Source organism: Saccopteryx leptura, chromosome 4 (genome assembly GCF_036850995.1).
Source record: "Saccopteryx leptura isolate mSacLep1 chromosome 4, mSacLep1_pri_phased_curated, whole genome shotgun sequence".
Lineage (NCBI taxonomy): Eukaryota > Metazoa > Chordata > Mammalia > Chiroptera > Emballonuridae > Saccopteryx > Saccopteryx leptura.
Window position 1 is genome coordinate 167325528 of NC_089506.1, and position 23956 is coordinate 167349483.

The 23956-nt window shown below is 38.4% G+C and overlaps 1 protein-coding gene across 1 annotated transcript in view; it reads left to right on the forward strand.

The window, feature by feature from the left end:
* MAN2A1 (mannosidase alpha class 2A member 1) overlaps positions 1-23956 on the forward strand; it is a 186804-nt gene that overhangs the window by 111598 nt on the left and 51250 nt on the right. The window lies entirely within an intron of this gene.

Here is a 23956-nt window from a genome sequence, read left to right on the forward strand (position 1 = left end):
TGCCTGATTTTTCAGGAAAACTTCAAGGTCTTTGTGAGAGGAGGTCTAGTTAGTGGCTTTACCTTTTTCACAATATTCTTCCTACTCTTAACAATTCTGTTTATTTTATAATATTAGGAATGATAGATATTAATTCCTGAATTACTATTTTAACCTCACATTCACTTAGATGAAATAACATCTAGTATATGTTTTTTAAAAAGTTGACACTTCCATTTTATATGATGGCTGACCAGGGACCCTGAGACTGACTCTGTCAATTTTATATTAAAACACGTGAAAACATAGAAGATGGTGAACAGTCAGAGGAACACCAAAACCTTGGTTTGACATCAACCAGTTGTCACAGCCTAAGATAGCCACAAACTACAAAGATGATCGAAATGTGCTAAAAAATGCAATTACTCACTGACCAAAGATAAATAGATAGAAATAAAAGCAACATATAACAGTCTCTAAAAGCAGGTATGGAGACTGGTTCCTTTCTTTTCATAATGTCTACCCCCAATGCCTTGAAATTCTAGTATGTTACCAACTAGAAGAGTAGACAAATATTTTCCTACAGGGAGAGGAGTGCTACTGTTTAAGGCTGTTTAGTAGATAGGTGGCTATTCTTTTCTTTTCTCCCTTTCTGCCTAAGATCTCTATTAACCTATTTCCACTTCATTGACCATCTAGATGAACTGATACTTTCCATTCCTTTTCTGTGCCCACAGCACCCTTACCCTGTTGATAACAGGCGACTAGCTAGCAAGTGTGTATTTCAGTTGACGTGTGTAATCATTATGAATTATTTATTATCAAATCAGTGCTTCTTGTTATTTTTCTTTTGCAATTTGATTTTTATTACACTGATGAATTCTATAAAAAATATTTTATATAGTGAGTGTGTGTGTATGTGTGTCTTTTGTGTGTGTGATGTTGAATACTTTGGAAATTTTCAACAAAGGTGAATCACTGATAAATAGTGACGAGATGCCTGTACAAGATTTAGGGAGAAATCATAAAAATGAAGAATCAGTGTGTGTTCAAATAGATTAATATTTTAAGTGTTTTAAGTTCTTGTTCAACTTTAGAAAAACCTAAGCTAAAAACCATAGATTATTTATATCATGTATGGTTGTGCAGAAAATATGACACAGGACTCCAACTAGTGATTCTATAGTCAAAGCAGAAGCTTTGATCTTACATCATCAGCAAATTAGGTAATTATAAACATTTGTATATTTTATGGTAAAAAATAAAAAAGTAGGACATCATAGATATACATATATAACTTATGATGTCCTACTTTAACTTTTACTTTTCAAATCAACTTTGACTCTTTCAGCTAACAGATCTATTGCCAGCCTTAATCTTATTAATAAGAAGGCTTCCACTGTGTCTATATTTTGCAACCAATTGGAGACTGAATCTACCAGAAATGAAATAGGCAGGAATAAGAAGTGACCAGTCAAGGAAAGAACTATTGACGATAGCACAGGCGAGAAGAATACCATTATATTCTTTGCTGAAAAGCACCATTTGTTCAGAGCGCCAGGGCTGTAGAGAAGACCGAACCCTATGGGCATGGCCACCTTGGACGGTAGGGACCTTGCAGTCAGTTTGCATCTGTGCAAGTGAACTTATTATTCACTCACTCTTTCTTTACATCCTTCAGGTATTATTAACAATATGGTTATTTTATTTATTGTTATTGTCCACCATCCTTGCTAAAAATTTTGCTCTGTGAGGTCAGGAAACTTGTTTGCTTTTTAATCCTCTGTCAAATACATAGCACAACAAATATTTGTCAAATTAACTAACTCTAGACAAGAGAGAAACTTAAGCCACTACCAAAATAAAGACCAAGGGTACCTTAGCATCCCTAGAGTGGATGTTACATCTGTGAGAGTGAGTAAATGGAAAGTTAAGTTTCACTGGAAACCTATGACAAAGTTCTATAAAATGAAGGAAAAAAAAAAGGGAGTAACATGAAGACTCAGAAGAGCAACTTACCCTTTTAAAATGACTTATTTCAGAGATCAGAAAAAAATTAATGAAACCTATTTGGAATTCTCAAAAAAAAATTTTTTTTCCCCCTAAGTGAGAGGAGGAGTGGCAGACAGACTCCCACATGTTCCTGACTGGGATCTACCTGGCAAGCCCACTAAGCGGCAGTGCTCTGTCTATGCTCGCAACCTAGCTATTTTTAGTACCTGAGGTGGAGGTTCCAGAGAGCACCTCAGTGCCCAGGGCTGATGCACTTGAACCAATCAAGCCATGGCTGCGGGAGGGGAATGGTGGGAGGAAGAAGCATATGGTCACTTCTACTGTGTGCCCTGACTGGGAATCAAACCCGGGACATCCACACACTGGGCCCATGGTGTACCACTTAGCCATTGGCCAGGACCTGGAATTCTCAAAATGTTTAAAATTCATGATCTCTAAACAAAAGCTAAAGTGAGGAGATGACAAGATGGTCTGGGAAGTGGGAAGAGTGCAGTAAGGAAAGATTGCTGGGGGCTATAACAGAACGTCATCATGAGTGATTCTGAAGAGTGAAGCTGATGTTGTAAAAGTGTGTATCACTGAAATGAATTAAAAACAAAAACCCAGTAGGTACTTCTCATCAATGCAGAGAAAAAGAATACCAAAGGTAACGATAAGAAAAAAGATTACAAGTATGGATGAGAAGATTTCAACAAAAGAACTATAGATTTTCTTTCCTTATATTTATTTTTTAGTTACAGCTGACACACAATATTATAGTAGTGCCAGGTGTATAACATAGTGATTAGACCATTAAATATCATATGAAGTAAGCACCTTGACATCTAGGACCCATCTGACATCATCCATAGTTATTATAATGTTATTGACTATATTCCCTGTACTGTACTCTACATCCTTTTGACTCTTTTTATAACTGTCAATTTGTACTTTTTAATCCCTTTCACTTATTTCATTCACTCTCCACAACCTTTCCTGATGGTCTGGCAACCATTAGTTTGTTATAAGAATTATAGATATCTTTAGGGGGGAGCAGAGAAAATGACCAAAGATAGAATTGGTAAAACATTTTCTGAGCTGAGAAGGTCTCACTTTATAGATGAAAAAGGCTAAGTTCTGGGTAATATAAAACAGTCGCCCATAGTATATCTGGGTAACTTAATTCAATTAAAAGGAAAGAAACATATTGTCAAAGTAACCAGGCAAAAAATACAAATATTGTATATGGAACAAAAGCTGTACTGACTTAGGTTTCATTTCTGTGATGCAAAAATATGGAGTATTGAAATCATTTTATACTCAGTTATCTTTCGTATGTGAAGGCAACCAAAAGACATTTTAAAATATGAAAAACACTTATAAAACATACAGAAGGTATTTGTCTTAAAAATATTTTTTTGATAAAGTCAGCTCAGTTGACTCATACATGAATCAAAATTTGGAAGGCATTAGAAATAAGACATTGTGAAACTCAAATAATTGTTGTAATACCAAAGTAGAAATGCCCTTCTAGTTTTGGCAGAACTTTTATAATGTAAAGGTAGTCAATGTTAACCTCTGAAAGAGGCAGAGAGGCAGGAGAATATAGGAAATCATAAATAAATAATTGTTTGCCTTAGGAAGATTTAAAAGATAAAAGCTCCTGGTGAGAGTGATATTTCCTACTCCACTGGCTTCGTTTATTGTCAAGGTAGTTACTATTGGCTCCCCAAATATATGTGTCTACTGATAAAAGTATCTGGAGTTACAGACCCGTACCTCCACAGGCCAGATGAATAGCTCCATGGGATGGCCCTCTCACACATCCTCAGTGTATTTAAAATAGAACTCGTCCTCTGCACTCACACCTGTTCTGTGGTCCCAAGCTCTTGAGTAAAACTTTAGCATTGTCAGCCAGCTTACCAGTCCAGAAGCCTGGGGCCTTGACTTTAGAGTGATCATGTATTCCAGTTTTTCATTTAGTGTCTCCTCTCACTCTTCAAAGTGCATTTGTTTGGACAGTAAATTATAGGGTTTACTCTGAACATCTTTGTTTTTTTCAACTTGTATCCAAACAAACTCCAGGTCTTTTCATTCTATTTCTTAAACGTATCTCAATTTGTCCACTTCTCATCTTCAATGCCACTACTCTACTTCAGGCTGCTACTATATCTCTCTCCTAGGTGATATGATAACAATCCTGTGACAGATGTCCCTGCCTCATACATTTGTTGAGGAATTAAATAAGGTTATGCAGGCCCTGATTGGTTGGCTCAGTGGTAGAGCATCAGCCTGGTGTATAGATGCTCCGGTTTCGATTCCCAGTCAGGGCACACAGGAGAAGCGCGCCCATCTGCTTCTCCACCCCTCCTCTCTCTCTCTCTCTCTCTCTCTCTCTCTCTCCCTCTCTCTCTCTCTCTCCCTCTCTTTCTCTCTTCCCTTCTCAAAGCCATGCCTCAATTGACTTGAACGAGTTGGCCTTGGGTGCTTAAGATGGCTCCATGACCTCTGCCTTAGATGCTAGCAGGAGCTCAGTTGCTGAGCAACAAAGCAGTGCCCCAGATAGGCAGAACATCTACCCCTAGTGGGCTTGCTGTGTTGATCACGGTTGGGATGTATGTGGGAGTCTCCCCTCCTCTCACTAAAATAAAAACAGAAATAAATAAAAATAAAGTTATGCATATGAACTTGATACTATAGAATCTAGCAGTTAGTAGGCACTCAATACAATAGATAGCATGATGTTGTAACTCCTCGGCTCAAAACCCTTTTTTCTCCATTGGTCTATGGATAAACTCCCAGACTCTAATGTGGCTTATGTGTCTGCATTCTGGTTTCTCTAGCATCATTTTATATCAGCCCAGCCTGTACTCTAGTCTTCAGCCCCTCACTTGCCAATTATCTGACATGCAATGTTCTCTCTTACTTCTCGACCTTTGTTGCTTAGGAAAAAAAACAAAACAATACTGAGCACTGCTCCCCTTCCCCACCCCCGGTTCTCCTGATTGACTCCTGTTGATCTCTTAGAACTCAACTTAGATGTTACAGTCCCTGGAACCTTTCCCTGATACCTTTGGGTCGGGGCCAGGTGTCACTCTTGTATGCTCCCATGGGGCTATGTGTTTAACCACTCTTGTCTCACTTCCTACATGTATAATGTTCCTTTGAAGAGACATCCTATAAACCCAGTAAAGTCATGGCCTGGGTCTCATTAAAAGACTTCAATTTTGGTCAACAATAACCATCAATGAATTGGTTAAATATTCTGTGTTCATAAAATTCTATATAAAGTTTTTAAAAGATGCCAAATTATCATTTCTTTTGTAATAAAAGTAACATGGGATTGGTAAATTCTCAGTTTTTATTGGCCAGACTATATCACATGACTAAGCCAAGCATGCAGAATCCAGGGTTTAAAAAACAAAACAAAAAATTGAAGCTAGGATTGTCATCCTGAGTAAAACTGGGTTTCTTTTAGTAAAGGAGAATGTGGGAATGGCTCTTGGGTAGGCAACTACCAGCACTACTCATTAGGCTCATTAATGAGTAATGTTCTAGCTAGACCCTAGGGCATCTACAGTATTTTCTGATTATTGCTTACTCTTTCCTGCCCCCTTCCTGCCTTCATCTCAAACTGGAGTTGTATTCTATACACTTTAGAAACATCTGTGCTGAATAAATCAGTGTGGTGTTACAAGTTTCTTAAAAGTTCGTCCTCAGGACTTTCTATTAGGTAGAAAAATCGTATCAAAACACTTATAATTATTAAAAAACACCCAGAAATTTTCTATTTGTGTCAAAACCAACACATAATTGGGTATTGCAGAATTAAGAATTGAGAGATAAAGTAAAAACTTATAAAATAAGAGCATATATGTCCTATTGGGATTTGGGAAGTTCACATATCAAGAAAATACAGTATTCGTAAATGATGACGATTTCTTAATGCCCTTCCTTATTCTTAAATGATAACTATTACTATTTAAGACCATGTTAAAATATGTTTATTTCTTGGTACAGTCAGCCACCCATTCAGTAACAGGTTGATTTGTGTTCCTGACTTGTGCAGCACTGTGCTGGAATGTGGTCCTGTTTTCTTTCCCTTTTTATTTCTTGTTTCTTTTCTTGCTAAGGACCCACACAGGCAGGGTGTCTTCTGTAAGCAGTCTGCGACTGAGACTTTGCTCTGTAGCTTGCTTCTAAACATAAGTTCTTAATACTTTACTTGAAATTTTTAGGATAAGTTATATTTGTGAATTCAAATTTTATTTTTAGTTTTAGGAAAATGCCACATATGCATATTACATAATACTTTAGAGCAGGGGTCGGGAACCTGTGGCTCACGAGCCAGATGTGGCTCTTTTGATGGCTGCATCTGGCTCGCAGACAAATCTTTAATAAAAAAAATAATGTTAAAAATATAAAACATTCTCATGTATTACAATCCATTCATTTCCTACCGCTCATGTTCATGGTTGCGGGTGGCTGGAGTCAATCACAGCTGTCCTCCAGGAAACACCAAATTTTTATTGAATAATACGTAACATACATGGGTCGTTGTGAGGTCAGGAAGTAAACTTCCCTCCTTTTAATCAAGTAGTCAGCTAATTGCAGAAACCCTTTTGACGAAGAAGCTAAAAGAAAAAAAGATGAGGAGTATTGTACTTTTCAGCAGGAATGGACAGAGAAATTCGCCTTTGTGGAGAGAGCAGGTCCTGCAGTGTGTCTAATATGCAATGATAAAATTGCATCGATGAAACGATCAAATATAAAGCGTCACTTTGACACATGCCATACTACATTTGCATCGAAATATCCAGCAGGGGACAGCAGGAAGAAAGCATGTCAAGAGCTACTGTGCAGAGTGCAAGCTAGTCAGCAGCAACTCCGTGTTTTGACCCAACAAGGTGACTGGAATTCAGCTAGCTTTGCTGGTGCTTTAGCAATTGTGAGAAACGGAAAGCCATTCACAGATGGAGAGTATGCCAAAACATTCATGCTTGATGTTGCCAATGAACTTTTTGACGACTTTTCGGATAAAGACAAGATAATCAAACGAATAAAAGACAAGCCTCTGTCGGCAAGAACTGTTCACGATTGTACCATCATGATGGCAAATCAAATTGAGGCAACACAAGTGAAGGACATAAATGCAGCACCATTCTTTTCTCTCGCTTTGGATGAGTCAACAGACGTAAGCCATTTATCCCACTTCAGCGTGATTGCAAAGTATGCTGTCGGTGACACACTACGTGAGGAAAGTCTTGCTGTTTTGCCTATGAAAGACAATAAGAGGGGAGGATTTATTCAAGTCTTTCACTGAGTTCGCTAAAGAAAAAAATCTACCGATGGATAAACTTATTTCAGTGTGTACTGATGGTGCTCCGTGCATGATGGGGAAAAACAGAGGATTCATAGTGCTTCTTTGTGAACATGAAAAGAGACCCATCCTAAGTTTTCACTGCATCCTACATCAGGAGGCGCTTTGTGCTCAGATGTGTGGCGAGCGGCTTGGTAAGGTGATGTCGCTGGTCATTCGGTGGTCAACTTTATTGTTGCCTGAGCTTTAAATGATCGCCAGTTTAAAACACTGCTGGATGAAGTTGGGAATAATTATTCTGGTCTGCTTCTGCACAGCAATGTGCCTTGGTTGTCAAGAGGGAAGGTGCTCAGCCATTTTGCGGCTTGTCTGACTTTTCTGAAATGAAAAACGTTGAGCATCCTGAGTTAGCTAACACTGAGTGGCTCCTGAAGTTCTACTATCTTGTGCACATGACTGAACATCTGAACCAGCTCAATGTGAAAATGCAAGGCGTTGGAAATACAGTCTTATCCCTTCAACAAGCAGTGTTTGCATTTGAAAACAAGCTGGAACTCTTCATCACTGACATTGAAACAGGTCGCATACTACACTTTGAAAACCGGGAGAGTTTAAAGATGCATGCACAGCAACATCTTCATCTCCAGCAGCTAGCAGGCTTCACATTTAATCTCCTGCAGTCATATAAAGTGCGCTTTGGAGAATTTTGTGAGCGCACTCATCTTTTTAAGTTCATCACCCGTCCACAAGAGTGTGCAATGGACAGCGCCCACCTGAGTTACATCCCCAGTGTCTCTGTCAGATTTTGAGCTACAAGCTGCTGACGTGAAGGCCTCAGATATGTGAGTGAATAAGTTCTAGTCATTGAATGAAGATTTGGAGAGACTTGCAGGACAGCAAGCAGAGTTGGCGAGCAAACACAAGTGGGGAGAAATGAAAAAACTTCAACCCGCAGACCAGCTGATTGTCAAAACTTGGAACAGGCTTCCTGTCACATACCACACACTGCAGCGTGTGAGTATTGTTGTACTGACAATGTTTGGCTCTACGTATGCATGTAAGCAGTCTTTCTCATATCTAAAGAACGTTAAAACCAACCTACGATCACGTTTAATGGATGGAAGTCTCAACACCTGCATGAAGCTTAACCTCACCACATATCAACCAGACTACAAAGCCATCAGCAAAACCATGCAGCACCAGAAGTTGCATTAATGGTAAGAAGTACTTTATTCATCATTGGTTAGCAACAGCATAACAACGTTATTAAAAAGAATTCAGAGACTTATTGTACTTTAATAGTGTTGGTCTTACATAAAATGCACACATTTACTTGTATTTAGTGTTAAACATATTGTATAGCTCTCACGGAATTACATTTTAAAATATGTGGCGTTCATGGCTCTCTCAGCCAAATAGGTTTCCCGACCCCTGCTTTAGAGTCTGAATCAGGACTCATGAAATACTTTAAAATTTCTGATTAGTCAGATCAAGTGGGATGAATAATTATTAAGTAGCTTCATGTCAGTTCTGTTTAGGTTTTGCCACCAAATGTTTTTGAAAAATCTTGATTTTTAAGCTTTCTGGATTTTACAGATAGAGATTGTAGACCTGTAGAGTAATTATTTGGAATAATTATGTAATTGTTGTAAATAATTACTAAGTTTCTTAATAAAGACACAATACAGCAGAAACCACCTTGATTCTTCTGACTGGTGTTAGGTTATTAGCATTTGTTAGCATTTCAGTTTGAGTGCTTTAACTTTTCATCTCTGTTCTGATTTCCGTCCTTTTTGATACTCTTGGAAAATGTCTGTCTCTCAAGAAATCTTTGCTAGTTGAGCAGTGCGGACTTTTCACCCTTCTGCACCGCATTCCCTAAGCATGGAGATATGTAATCACTGACTTTTTCTTTGTAAGAGTCCTTTTCTTGACTCTACTGAGTGTTTCAGCTTTCCAGCTACTTCAGGAGTCCTCAATAAGAGAATTTGTCTTTTTAACACGTTTCGTATTCTATTCTTGTGCCTCCTGAAATATTTTTACAATTCTTGCATCAGGAAGTTTAACATTTATGGTTGGCAGCTTTAAATAACGTAATTTTATGTTAGTTATATATACATTTTTACTGTCATTTAGAAGTTTCAAGGGAATGTCAGTAGGCTCCTAGAAATCTCACAGAGTGATTTTGAAGTGATGTACAATGTTAAATTTGTCTCCTTGGTACTTTCATAAATTCTATGTGAACTTCAAAAGAATCTTCCTAGGCCCCTTGTTATTATTAGTCTGCTGTGGTTTTTGTTCCTAGATACAAAATTATTTTAGATTTTAATAGATTTAGATTTTTATCCATGGAAGTGGTTGAACAGACTGTATTTTAAATGATGATTTTCAGTGTTATTTCTTAAATAACAATAGCAAAGTAGATAGTTGTGTCTTCATTGAGCACCTGCTAAATTGCCTGGTGAGTCTGTGTTTCAACTGAGATTTTACTGTTTATACTTTCTTTTTGTCCCTGAGATTTCCTTCAGATTCCCTTCTATACACTTCCCAGCACTCCCTTGCATGCCCCAGCAACTCCCAGGAACTGGAGTTTCATTCAGTGAGTTAGTATCTTTAGAGCCACCCATGGGTGCATACAGCAGGCACTCAGTAACTGCTGAAAGGGTAAATGACTCACATTATCATCCATGCAAAACTTTTAGTGACTGGGAAGGAGTCCCATTTGCTAAATGAGCTCCATTTGATTAAATTGACTCTTCCTAGTATTTATTTTGTGCCTACTGTATGCCAGGCACATTTCCTACTGAGTTCTATTTGCTGCTAACTATGGAGTCAAGCCCCTCAGTCCCTTGTGGTAGACTTAACATTCCCTCTCAAAAGAGCTTCCTTGGGGGGTTTTCTTGGCTTTTGCGCCTGGCAATGCAAAAACGTCCTGGGGGCATACTAGGTTTAATTAGTGCTGTCAGTCCAGGACTCCCGTGCCTGAGCTGCTCCCCTGGGAGACCGCAATGCCATGTAGCAGGATCCGGCGTTCAGGTGAGGACAAGGATGAAGACACTTCATATGGTCTGATGAGGACAATGTTTATACTTTAACTCAAACTTTCTTGACTAGCCATGAGCATCTAGTTTATTGTTTTCATATTATCATACAGGTAGTTTAGTAGTGTGGTTTTTCTAATGACATTAAAGTGATTTTGCTTGTTTCTTAAAATATATTGCAGTTTCTTACAATATATTACAATATATTGTAGTCCTCATCAAGGACCACAATCAGGAAAGTGCAAAGTTGGGGAAGAAAAATACACGCCTAGATATATGATGAGATATTTCCTTGCAATATGAAGGCAGAGTTAGCATGGGGACTGCCACCTTCAGTCTAGGAATGATTATAATAATTTCCTGTTAAGATATTTGGAAATACGTAACTTTGTAGGACCTAAGAAAAACTTTGGAAAGAAGATGAGGTAGCGTCAATGAAGAGCTGGCATTAGTTTTTGGTATGTCTGCCAGAAAGTGCAAAGTTTGAATGAGTCTGTTCTGTTACTGCCACCATGTCAAAGGTTCTGCCCCTGGTAGGTGGAGTCCTGTAACACACACTGACTGTGTTAGAGTAAACTAAATACCTAGAATGTGAGTGATTTTTTGAAGTGGCTTGTATTGGGGTGGGGTAACTGACAATTGTATGAGATCCCTGGGTCGTTTCTGTTTTCTAGTTGCTCGTGGGCGCGGTCCTCCACCCTCTTGCTCCTCCCTCTCAGTGTCCATGCCGGCTTCTGAGATTGCTGCCAGAAAGCTGATGAACTCAGAGCAGTTCAGAACATAGACTGAAGTGATGTGGCATATTTCAAAGTTTTCCATTCTCCTGAACCAGATTTTTTTTCCTTCTAAATGCAGATTAATAAAGCGTGCACTACAAGAGGAACAAGGAGAAGGATTTTAGTGAAGGTTTCCTGATCCTGAAAAAGTCAGGGAGGGCTTCAAGCCCATCTTGGACTTCAGACCACTTCACAACTTTGTGGTAAAAGAAAAATTTTAAACAGAGCCTTTGGGCTTATTTATTTCATCCTTGTTTGGAGAGTAGCATTATTTTATTTTTTAGGCAAGAAAATTATATGTGCAATGGGGCTACTTTTTACACTGAAACATACTGGGTTTCAGGTTATTTTTGTAGGTCCTTACTATATTCTCACAGTACTTTAGGTAGTTGGACAGCTTGTGTGTTTTTCTTCAAAATGTGTCCTTTATCTTTTGTGGTATTGTGTTTGCATTCACTGTGAGTGATGTTTTCCTAGTGTTTTGTATCTTCTTCACTCTCAGTTTATTGGATTGTCCAGTAGAATGTCTTTCCCAGGACCAATGTTGTGTCTCAGAGTAGTGGTTTGTGTTTTGTTGTATTCATGTTTTTACCTCTTATATGATGCCTCACTAGCATGAAGAGATGTAGCACCAATAAAAAGTTTTATTTTCACCTAAGAATCTCACACAAGATCTATTTCAGTTGTTGACAAAGATATACAAAGTGAATATGTGCTAGTTTTGTCTTTACCAACAAGACAACCTTATTTTACTACATTAACTTTTAGGATCTTTTCATTTGTGAAAATCAGCCTGTTTATGTATTGTATCTTTCTCCAAAGTTACACCGTTGTAGTCATTGGAGGAACAAAATTTTTCTCCAGTAGATGAAAATTGCATTTTGATTGAACATCATTCTTTATGCAGCCACCCATAAATATAATGTCTTTTCAGAAAATGGCTACAGATGTGATTTCTGAATTGACAAGAAAATAGAACATCTTAATGTTTTAGGTAAAACAGATGGTATTTTTGTTTTAGGCAAAACTCTCTTAGAGTGAAAGCAACTTGATTGGTGACAAGACGTTCAGGGTCAGCCAAATTATGTACAATTTTTGTGTCTGTTTCTTTTTATTTCTTTAGTATCGAAGTTTTAGAATAGTTGGAAAGGAATATTTCTCCTTTTTATTGATTTGTTATTTTCTGTTACGTACTGGAAATAGTTAAGAGTTTTCAGTCCTATTTTGTTTATAAATGTTATGAAATATACATGTTGATTTTACTTTGGTTATATTTATGCCTTTGGAAATGCTTTTTCCATTCTGAGAAAGTCCTGAAATATATAATTGTGCTTTTGAGGGTTAACACTTTCTAGTTTTGTGTTGTGTTTGCAGCTTTAAATTCTGATAGCATTGATGATACTTTTTTATTTCCATGTCATCAAGCTTGGGCAGATCTCATTGTCAGGTGCCTAGAAAGGTGCACTGTTGTGGAGGAGACCTGGGCTGAGAGTCAGGGGGCTCATTCTCATCCCTCCTCTGTCACTAACCAGCTTCACGTTTTTGAAACTAGTTTAATTTGCTGTTTGTCGGCCCTGGCTGGCTAGCTCAGCAGTAGAACGTCAGCCCAGCATGGGGAAGTCCCAGGTTCGATTCCTGGTCAGGGCACACAGGAGAAGCGCCCATCTGCTTCTCCACCCCTCCCCCTCTCCTTTCTCTTTGTCTCTCTCTTCCCCTCTTGTAGCCAAGGCTCCATGGGAGCAAAGTTGGCCCGGGCGCTGAGGATGGCTCCATGGTCTCTGCCTCAGGTGCTAGAATGACCCCTGTTGCAACCGAGTAATGCCCCGGATGGGCAGAGCATCGCCGCCTGGTGGGCGTACCAGGTGGATCCTGGTCGGGTGCACGTGGGAGCCTGTCTCTCTGCCACCCTGCTTCTCACTTCAGAAAAATAAGAAAAGAAAAAAGAAATTTGCTGTATGTCTTAGGAGAGAAGAGGCCAAAGTAGCTGGTTCCCAGCGTCAGATCCAGCTGACATTTGATATTCTCGTTTGTTAAAACATAAGTCACTTAGCATTCATTGGGATAAACATCGGGAAAGGAACTTTTGGGGTAGACAACTCAACTCTGGAAAACAATCAAATATGTCTAATAACCAGGACATACGAAACTATTTTCCAAAAATGTCAGCATTATTGCAAAATGAAGACCTATTATTTAGCAATTCCCTCTGTCACCTCTTACCAAAAGTAAGAACTTACTGAAAGGACAGCTGTGTTGTCATTATAGCAGCTTAGGGAAGTAGCCTCAATTTCATCATCTGAAAAGAAATACCCTTTATCTCAGCCTCACCACTGCAGATGGCTGGAGGCTTTTTCAGAGTGAAGGCTCTTTGCTGGGTTGGATATAGAGCCCTCTGATGAGCATTCAGAGAGCCTTAGTGAGATGGGTCTCCTAGTGCTGCAATTAGTGCATCTGTGATTCTAGCACAAACACCCTGAGTGTCTTACCCGCTGGAGAAGAGTCGGGCCCCCTTTCCTGTCTCTAAGAGGCCTTGGAGCCTAACTGCTTGAGTTTGAATCTTGGTTTTACTATTTAAATGGCTATGTGTAACATGCTGAACTCTTTACATCTAACATGGGCTTTTAGAACTTATAAGTTGTTTGTGAAGCTGAAAGGAGTTAATCTAATGAAGCTCACACATACTCTATGCTAGGCACTATTCTAACGGCTCACTTAAGCTAGCTGGTGGTATTGTTACTATTACTGCATCTGAAAAACCTTACTACCTGCCAAGTCAAATTTACTTTGAGTTAAAAATAGAAAAAATATGCAATTTTATTGACTTACTACTTGTTTATTAGTATTATTTTCTAGTACAGCTTTGTAGAATATTTACTTAATAATCTATACTTCTTTATCTAAACTAAACTTCTGTTAGTAATAGTTTATGGGACTCTTGGATTTGAGACTAGTAAGATATTATCAGAAACTAAATACTTCTTGACAACAGCAATTTTAGGTTTTGCTATTGTTGCATGAAGGGCAGCTTTACATTGGATTCAGTCCATGTGCAGTTTACTTGTTCATTTTCTCTTTAAATCTTGTCTGGATAAATAACTCTCTGTGGGATGAGAGTCTTAATATTTTTGTCCATGATTTCTCCTAAATATAGGAAATAAGGTAAAATAAACTTTCACATGTTAGGAAGACAGGTGACATTTATGCACTACTATATTCAAGCACAGTCCTAATTTTTATTGCTGAGGGAAGGGGTGTTCTGTTCCTTGGTGTTGAATTTATTGTCTTCTTAGATAAGGCTACATTTGTTACTTAATAACTAGAAGGCCACAAAATACCACTTTTTATTTTTCTCCTTGCAAATATAAACTCCAGCATTAATTGAAGATGAGAGATCATTACTGTATTGTTTCTAGAGTGATTTTTTTAGGAAAACAGTTAAGTTTGTTTTCCTACTGAAGAAGACCTATTTCATAGAAATAGAAAGGTTCTTAAACTGGGAGGTTTTGGTACCTGTATGAAAAACCTGTGCACATAGGCATTTCTGCAGTGAATGGTGTCTGCATAAGGTTTTCAAAGACTAGATGCTAAATAGATTTTTTGAAGATTAAGAATAACTACCTTGGTTTAAGGGACTATCAGACATTCATTTTTTAGAGAGTATAGGTTTTGGGTTTTTCTCATTTGCTTCTCCTTATTAACTGTGAGTGCCTGAACTGGATCTTGATTGGCACATCAGGCTTGGTGGCTAGAGGATAAAGAGGTGGGAGGGCTGCTCCAGGGAGGGAGGGTCAGAGCGCAAGATGCAGTGCATTTCAGAGATGCCCAGCTCTTCTCTCTGCTCTTTGCCTACCCTGACCCCTGCCTCCTTTTTCGGGACTCAAGATTTCCTTTTTTTTTATATTTGGTTGCAAAAGTCTCTAGTCTTTTTTTTTTAATTTTTTTATTTTTATTTTTCTGAAGTGAGAAGTGGGGAGGCAGAGAGACAGACACCCACATGCACCTGACCGGGATCCACCCAGCATACCCACCAGGGGGCGATGCTCTGCCCATCCAGGGTGTTGCTCCATTGCAACTGGAGCCATTCTAGTGCCTGAGGCAGAGGCCATGGAGCCATCCTCAGCGCCTGGGCCAACTTTGCTCCAATGAAGCTTTGGCTGCTGGAGGGGAAGAGAGAGACAGAGAGGAAGGAGAGGGTAGGGGTGGAGAAGCAGATGGGCGCCTCTCCTGTGTGCCCTGGCCGGGAATCGAACCTGGGACTTTCATGCGCTGGTCCGACGCTCTATTGCTGAGCCAGCCGGCCAGGGCTCTAGTCTTTTAATATAAAACCAAAGCTTATGCCTCATTTTTAATAGGAATAGTATTACCTGGTGTATTAGTTTCCTGTTACTGCTCTAACAAATTAGCACGCATTTAGTCTCTTTAAAAAATATCCACAAATTTAACATCTTACTGTTTTGAAGGTCAGAAATACAAATCTTTCTCACTGGGCTCACAGCATACGAGCAGGGCTGGGTCTTTGAGGGGCCCCTGAAGGGAGAATCTGTTTCTTTGCCTGTTTCCTCTTCCAGAGGCCACCTGTATTCCTTGGCCTGTGGCCTCTAGCACATGTATTTCTGTTTTCCTCTTTTGTTGTCACGTGTCCATCTTCTCTGTTGGACTTTCTTCATTTCTCTTATAAGGACCCTTGTGGTTATATTGGGCCCAGTTGGATAATTCAATAAATTTCTCCATCCCCAGATAATTTAATCCATGTCCCTTTTTGCCATGTAAAGCCACATATTTATAGGTTCTGGGGGACAGCTTGGGGGGATAGTTATTTTGCCTGTCAAACCTGGAATCATAAAATGTTTATATCCAGGGGATAAGTAGATAATTGAGAAGCATCAGGACAAATCTGTGTATATATTCCTCAGGCACATCAAATTCAAGATTTCTAAACCTGGAGTTATTACCTTTATTTTGAAACCTCCTCTCACTGCCCACCTTTAATTGGTCAGTCTGGCTAAGGGCAGCACCATAACTATCCCACCCTAACTGGAAACCAGGACTTAGACTTTTTCTTCTAGTTTAGCACCCAGCCTTATCCAGGAGTGAAAATTGTACTGGTAAGATATTCTGCCTCTTTCTCAGTCTTGGTTCCTGTGCTTCTACCACTCCTGATTGAGGTCTTCACTTTCCCTACCTGGGTTGCTGTAGCTGTCTACTTGGTTTTCCTACTGTGAGTCTGAGTAAATTCGTCCTCCACCTGGCAACTAGGTATCTGTATTAAAAATGAAAATCCAGGCCCTGGCCGGTTGGCTCAGTGGTAGAGTGTCAGCCTGGCATGCAGGAGTCCCGGGTTCGATTCCCAGTCAGGGCACACAGGAGAAGCGCCCATCTGCTTCTCCATCCCTCCCCCCTCCTTCCTCTCTGTCTCTCTCTTCCCCTCCCGCAGCCAAGGCTCCATTGGAGCAAAGATGGCCCGGGCGCTGGGGATGGCTCCATGGCCTCTGCCTCAGGTGTTAGAATGGCTCTGGTTGCAACAGAGCAATGCCCCAGATGGGCAGAGCATTGCCCCCTGGTGGGCATGCCGGGTGGATCCCAGTCGGGCGCATGCGGGAGTCTGTCTGACTGCCTCCCCGTTTCCAGCTTCAGAAAAATACAAAAAAAAAAAAAAATCTGACCATACTACACGTCACTCTCCATAACCTGTGTAATAAGGTCTAAGCTTCTTGCAATGACTAAAAACGTGACTTGAGATTTTTTTCCCTTTCTAGCTCCATATACTGGCATTTTGGAAGTGGACTTCACTGTGTAGATTCCAGTGGTTTTGGATAGTCTGTATGTTCTGAAAATAATGTCCTTTTTCTAAAACCTGTGCGTTTGTTTTTACAGTCATTCTACCTAGACTGTATTTCCCTACTTTCCTTGCTTGACTATCTCCTTCCTTGCTTGACTATATCCACCACTCACCCTACTTTTAAAAAGTTGCACGTTTTTTTGTATTTTTCTTACTATTTAAAAATATGCACACTTTTTCTATAGACAGTGTTTTACATCCAGAGGTATATAAAGTAGTTGGCATAATATTCAGAATATTCACTAAAAATCTAGAGGAAGTATATGTTAATAATTTACCTTCTCTTCTGCTGAATCTACTATTGTTAAACATAGCTGCTGAATTCTTAATTTCAAATTGTCATCATTTTGGAATTTCATTGAGTTCATTTTTAATGTGTTTAATTTCTGTGGTAAATTTCTTTATTTTATTATTTAAAAAATTTTTTTTTTAATTTTTGATTGGAGTAACAGTATAGCCTCTCTAGAAGACATTATTTTTCTGGACCCTACATAAATTTTAAACATGATGTCTAGCACTTAATATAAAAAAAAATTTTATTTTAAATTTTTTTTAGAGAGAAGTGGAGAGGCAGAGTAGGGTGACAGACTCCCACATACACCCTGACCAGCCCGTACTGGGCAGTGTTCTGACCATCAGGAGCCGTTGCTCTGTTGCTTGGCAACCAAGCTAGTTTAGCACCTGATGTGAGGCCATGGAACAATCTTCAGCACCTGGGGCCAACTTGCTCTAACCAAGCCATGGCTGTGGGAGGGGAAGAGAGAGAGATAGAGAGAGAGAAGAGAGATAGGGAGGAGGAGTGGAGAAGTAGATGGTTGCTTCTCTTGTGTGCCCTGACTGGGAGTCAAACCCAGGATGTCCATATACTGGGCCAGCGCTCTACCACTGAGCCAACCAGCCAGGGTCTATTTCTGTGGTAAATGTTTAATCTTTTTATCTAGTTTATTCATGTTTTCTTCTTTCATTGAACATATTAATCATTAATTTGAACTCTTATCAGTTAACTCCAATTTTCAGATTAAGTATGTTTCTAATTTTTTTTATTTTATTCTTCCTGTTGTTTAGTCATGTGGCTCTGTCTTTGTGGTGTCTCAGAATTTTATATTAAGTGCTAGACATCGTGTTTAAAATTTATGTAGGGTCCAGAAAAATAACATCTTCTAGAGAGGGTATACTGTTACTCCAATCAAGGACTATGCTAAATTGAGGCTAATTCACTCAACTTCTTATTTATCTAGCTTACCAAGTTTTAATCTAATAGCCTTGTATATTCCCTTTGCCCTTACTCCTTGGTGGATTCTGAAATCTCATGAGATGTCTCTGAGACCGAGAGATCTCAGAAGCTTTCTGTTTATGTTTTAAACCTTCCTTTCTGTGCAGCCCGCAGTATTTGGCACATGTCCTGATGAGAAAATCAAAGGTATACTTGCAGCCTTCTAAGTCCAGCCAAGTGCTCTTTTTGGCCTCTGTCCCCACAGTGATCCTCCATGGAGGCTTTGCTTGGAACTCTGCCTCTCCCATGCTGAGAATTGGCATCCCCCCAAATAAAATGTCCTTGAGGGCAGGTCAGCAGTTCTCTATTGCAGCGATTTTCGACCTTTTTCATCTTACGCACACATAAACTAATTATCAAAATTCTGCAGTATACCAAAAACATAAGTTTTGTCGATCACAGACATACACAAATAGGCATTATTTTGATTCATTCACACTGGACAGCTATTGTTGCATTGGCTGTTGTCATTTTTTATTTATTTAACAGCTTAAGGAAAAAGAGGTCAGTGTACCTGACTAAGTAGCCAGGTATTGCATGTCCTAGAAATTCTTGGGGCATACCAATGTGCAATGGCACACCTGTTGAAAAGCATCAATCTGTTGCCTTCAAGCAGATGATTTCTGTGTTTTATCTGGCTTTCCTGCTTGTTTGGCATCAGCAACTCCCTCTTCCTGGAAATGGAAGCATCATTTATTTTTCAACCTCAGTTTGATAAAAGAATAATGCTCATTTTTCCTACTTCACTCTTGATATTCCTATTTGATATGTAACACTTTACAAATTTCCTGAATATTATTTTCTTTAATTTTTTACTTTTTATCTTATTGTTTAAGATAGAAAGTTTTAAGCTTTTGCTATCAAATTTGTCAGCCTTTTACTTTGCTATATTTTTCTATTATGATTAGAAAGACCTTGCATCACAACTTACATATTTTTCCTGTTAATAATGTATCTTCTTTGTTTTTAAACTTTTTCATTCATCTGGTATCAATGTTGGCATATTGTGTAAATGTATCCATTTAATCATTTGTTTTGCCCATCTGTTTTTATAAATGTATTAGAGAAATTTTACCCCACTAATAATCATTTACCTTTTCTCACCTTTTTCTCAAAAGGATTTCAGTGAGATTTTGATTGGCATTGCATAAGATTCCTGAATTAACCTTGCAAGAGTTTTCTTTTTTTTGTAGTATTTTAGTTTTCTCATCCAGAATGGTATCTCTTCATTTTTATGACCCTCAGTGAAGTGTTGTCATTATCTACATATATGTGCACATAATGCTCATTTTATGTGAAATTAGTTCTCTATTTTGAATTCTCTTCTAATTTCTAATCATCCTGTCACCTTTTTGTGTGTGTCACAGGAGTATGCATACCTTTGTCTATTATCTACCCTATTATATTGAGGTTAACAGTTTCTGTCTCTGTCCCTTCCTGCAGGCACTTTCAGGACAGGAAGTATGTATTCACAGTCATAAGTTTTTAACTGCACATAGCAGGAGGTGTCTTTCTCTCTATCTTTTTATTTCTTGCTTTTTAATTTAGCTGTACACTGTATGTTGACTTTGTGTGTATGCATCCTATGCACCTGTGCTTCTATCCTCCTCCTTGCCGTGTTATCCAAAGTCTTTTTCAAGGTACTTGTGTTATTATATGTGTGGTTGTGTTAATATCTATCATATAGATTTTATACATGTCTTACACAATAAAACATGTAAGACAGCTCAATGACCTGGATTAATTAAACTGCCCATTCCACTACCCAGTATGATTCATGTACCATGGTTTTTGGTCAGGGTGCCAAGAGGTTTTTATAAAGGAAAGGAGAGAAATTAATTGCTATTGAGATTCTACTTTGTGCCAAGGCTGAGGGATGTGATTTTTCCAAACATTTTATCATTTAACCCTAACAACAATCTTGTCTCCTGATTTTATAGATGAGTGTATTAAGGTTTGGAGAAATGAAATAACTTGTCCAAAGCCTCTCAAATTCTAAGTGCTATGCTGGAGTTTTGAGCTTGAATGTGTTTGACTCCAGAGCCCAAGAATCACAGAACTGAGTGTGATTGTTGAAGATCTAATATATCTCAAAAGGCTCCTTTTGCTCTCATATCTTGATTATTTTTCTGAAGCCTAATATGGTAAGCATTATGTTTTAAACCTGGAAAACTAGGTGGACTGTACTAAAAGGACTTCAGACCTAGCGATTGCAATTTTTGTAAACCTGTAACGACAAATATGTATTCATATTCAGAGTACTATATAAAAGTTACTACTTTTCTTTAAATTATGTTCCACTAATGAGGCTACTTACAGAAGATGAATATATTCTTGTTTGAAATGTTTTTCCTCTTCTGTCATTGATTAAGAATTAGATAAACTGAGCACTGGTCTTTGGTTTGTTCTTCTTAACTTTTGCTGTGATCTTAGATCTTTCACTTCCCATCTTTGCAGAGTTTAATTACATATCTTGTCAACCTTAAATCATTTTTGAGAAATTGAAATAATCAAAATGAGAATGCTTTGATAAAACTATAGAGCCCCACACTAGTAGGTATTATTTACAAAATGATAAATTCTTCTGGTGGGATTTTGTGCCTTACTCATTTACCAACTATTTATTGAATGTTACTCTGTTTTAGGTACTGCACTAGGCACAGGCAGTTACAGTTATTTTTCATATAATCAGGTGTTTCCTTAATTGGTTTTAAACTACGCTTACAGGGGACTTGCAAATATTTTTTATCTTCCTTACACAGTCATGCAAATACATAGATTTTTCAAATGTTTTCTTGGCTGTTGTTTTTGCTTGCCTCATGCTGTGAGGTCATAAGGCAAACTCCTTAATACATATTGCAATATTTCTGCTGTTCTAATGTTTAAGTTTATAAACACGTAAATCAGTTGTTCTTCCAGAGCTTCCTGAAGAGAGGAGCTCTGTGGGCACGTTTGACATTGGTGAGGAGAAAGTTCTTCACACGTGAACTTGGAGCTAAGAGAATCTCCACAGGAAACCCCAGTGGTCAAAAAGGCACTGAGAAGCTTGGCCTGTGAGTGAAGTGGTTCAGAAGACAGCTTTGGAGGCATGACTGAGTTCTCAGCTCTGCGGGGGCACTTTTAGCTGGATGAGTCTTGGTAGTATACCTAACCTCACTGAATCTCGGCTTCTTGATCTGTCTAGTGGGAAGGACGAAAGGCTTGTGTCTTGTCGTTGCCCAGATAGGCAGCACTCTGATAACACCTGGGTCACTCTGACCAAGGGACACATTGCTTCCACTCTAGCCTTTATCCAGTCCGAGATGGAAAACCTGTTTAACCCTAGCCTGTGGTTCATAGCAGGCACTGATTTTATTTGATTTGAGAGGACTTGGATTGCAATAGTTGTCTTTCTTAATGAGCCATGAATTATTTCTACAGAAGGGATAAGAGAATTCCAGATAGGCTCATCTTGATAAAATCTTCTAGGATAGAGCCATATTTATAGTGGAATTCCTTCTTGTTCTTTCATAAAGTGATTCCCAGTTTGACGTGAGCATGCAGATAGCCTTTATTTCCCTAGCCAGAAGTAGATCATTTTCTGCCCTCTAATGTGATTCAAAAGTAGCATATGAGTGCTTTGTCTTCATGAGATGAGGGTTGTTCTTTTTATATAGAGAATTGACATAATTGCCTGTTACCCCAAGTTGTGGGGGTTTAGTGTCATAATGAGAACTAGGAGTCTGGACGTGACTTGATGCAAATGTGGGGGAGTTTGAGCCAAAAGTTCTGAGCTTGCTGTGCAGTTACTTCCAAGGTAAAATAGAAATGAATTGTTCACATTTTTAGGGTATAAATATTACTCTTTTCTTTGGTTAATGTGGGTCAAATATTGATTTTCAGTAAATGAGCATAAACACCATTGATTTCATTTATAACTAAAGAGCTTTAAAAGGGCTCATGTTTGGCGATATTAGTGGTATAACAAATGTTTGATTACCAAACATAATAACAATGAAAATTTAGTTATTTGTGATAGCGTACTTCTTGCCAAAGGAAATATAATCCACACATAATTATGCTTTCTCTATACTCTACTTAAAATATACATAGATAGGAGTTTGTGTGTATGACAAATAAATTTGTGCTGTGATGCGCTTGAAGAACATTCTATGAATCACTAATTATGTTAAAAAATTATTTTCTTAGTGCAGCATTGTACTAATTATATACTCTACACATTTAGTTTTTGAATAGATTCCTGGTATGATAATTACATAATCATTCAGTACAGTAGAAACATCATTATGGTCAAATACTAATTAGCTACTAAAATGAAACAAAATAGAACCTAGTTCATACCTTATTATAAAAAGTAGTTTAATATTGTACAAAACCAAATGTATGATTAAAATTATTATTTGCTTTAAATGTAAGTCATTTCTTTTTCCCATGGGAAACAATCGGTGGTCTGGATGCTTGTTACCTAATTTATCACGTGGGTGCATGTTACATTTTATTATCAGAATCTTTGTGACCAGTCTGTGTAGTGGAGCATCCAGAGAACTTGCCAGTGGGAATTGCAAGCTCAGTACCAGGGTGTGCCTCAGGGCTTCTGCTGCGTTAGGAGACGGCTGACGTCTGGGAACATGGGGTTCAGTAGTAAATCACTCCTTTCTGGGATGCTGATGTGAACATCTTTGTTGCTGAGAATGAGTGAGCCTCAGCTGTTTTTCTTTCCCAGTGCACTTTAGGAATATAGTACAGTCCGGTTAGTAACTATGAGTGTTGGCCATTGTGATTTCCCAGTGTGTTCATCAGCCAGGTGAAATGTAAGCTTCGGTACAGGGCAGTAGGAGCATGCAAATACGGTTGACAAAGCCCTGATGTAAGTCAGTTAAGTGTACGCTTAAGGGCTCATTACCTTCACTCTCCTTGAGAATTGCTTCTGTGTATAAAACAGGATTTATCTAGTATAAAGAGGCTTCAGTGGCCTTTGTAAATATGTGTTGACTGCATGGCTTCCTCTGCTCTTCTCATATGCATAAGGAATCTTGATTATTTTAGAACATTATTTCTGAAATAATACGTGCTACTCCTGATAAATAATATAAGTCAGACATTTATAGATTTTATACTCCATCCCCTTTCTTTATTTTCATGGGTTTTTTTATTATTTTTTGCTTTAGCTTGGCCATTGTAGGCATTTTATTTCTTAATGAATGGTTTCTAATGCAGGTGAAATATGCAGGACACGTATGTAGGATAAAGGAGCACTGCTAGGCTTTCTTAGGCACTAAACAAATGATGCTAGCTCGTTTCTACCACCTGACATAGCTAGTGTGGCTCAGGAAGAGAAGCAGTTCTATCTGACTCCAGTTCTGTATTCTTGCAATTTAAAAATTACATAGGAAAACAATGTTTCAGATCATGAAAATATTCACTAATGAATCAGTGAGTTATAGTATGGTCAGTCATTGTCTTCGGAACATTCTTTGATTTAATTGAAGATAATATAATACAAATTGATTATAAAGTAAAATCATAAATCTTGCAAAGGCTTCAGATTTCCTGAAGTCTGTGACATGATGGTCTGTGTCTACTCTAGAGCATGTCTATTCACAGGAAAAGCCTGAAACTACTGGCAGAGTCATGCTACTGAGAAAACTAAGGATGTTAGTTTTACTGAGAATTTCATCTGAGAATTACTTAAATGTCTAAGAATTGAGAGAGGACTTTAGGAAAAATGATGAAGTC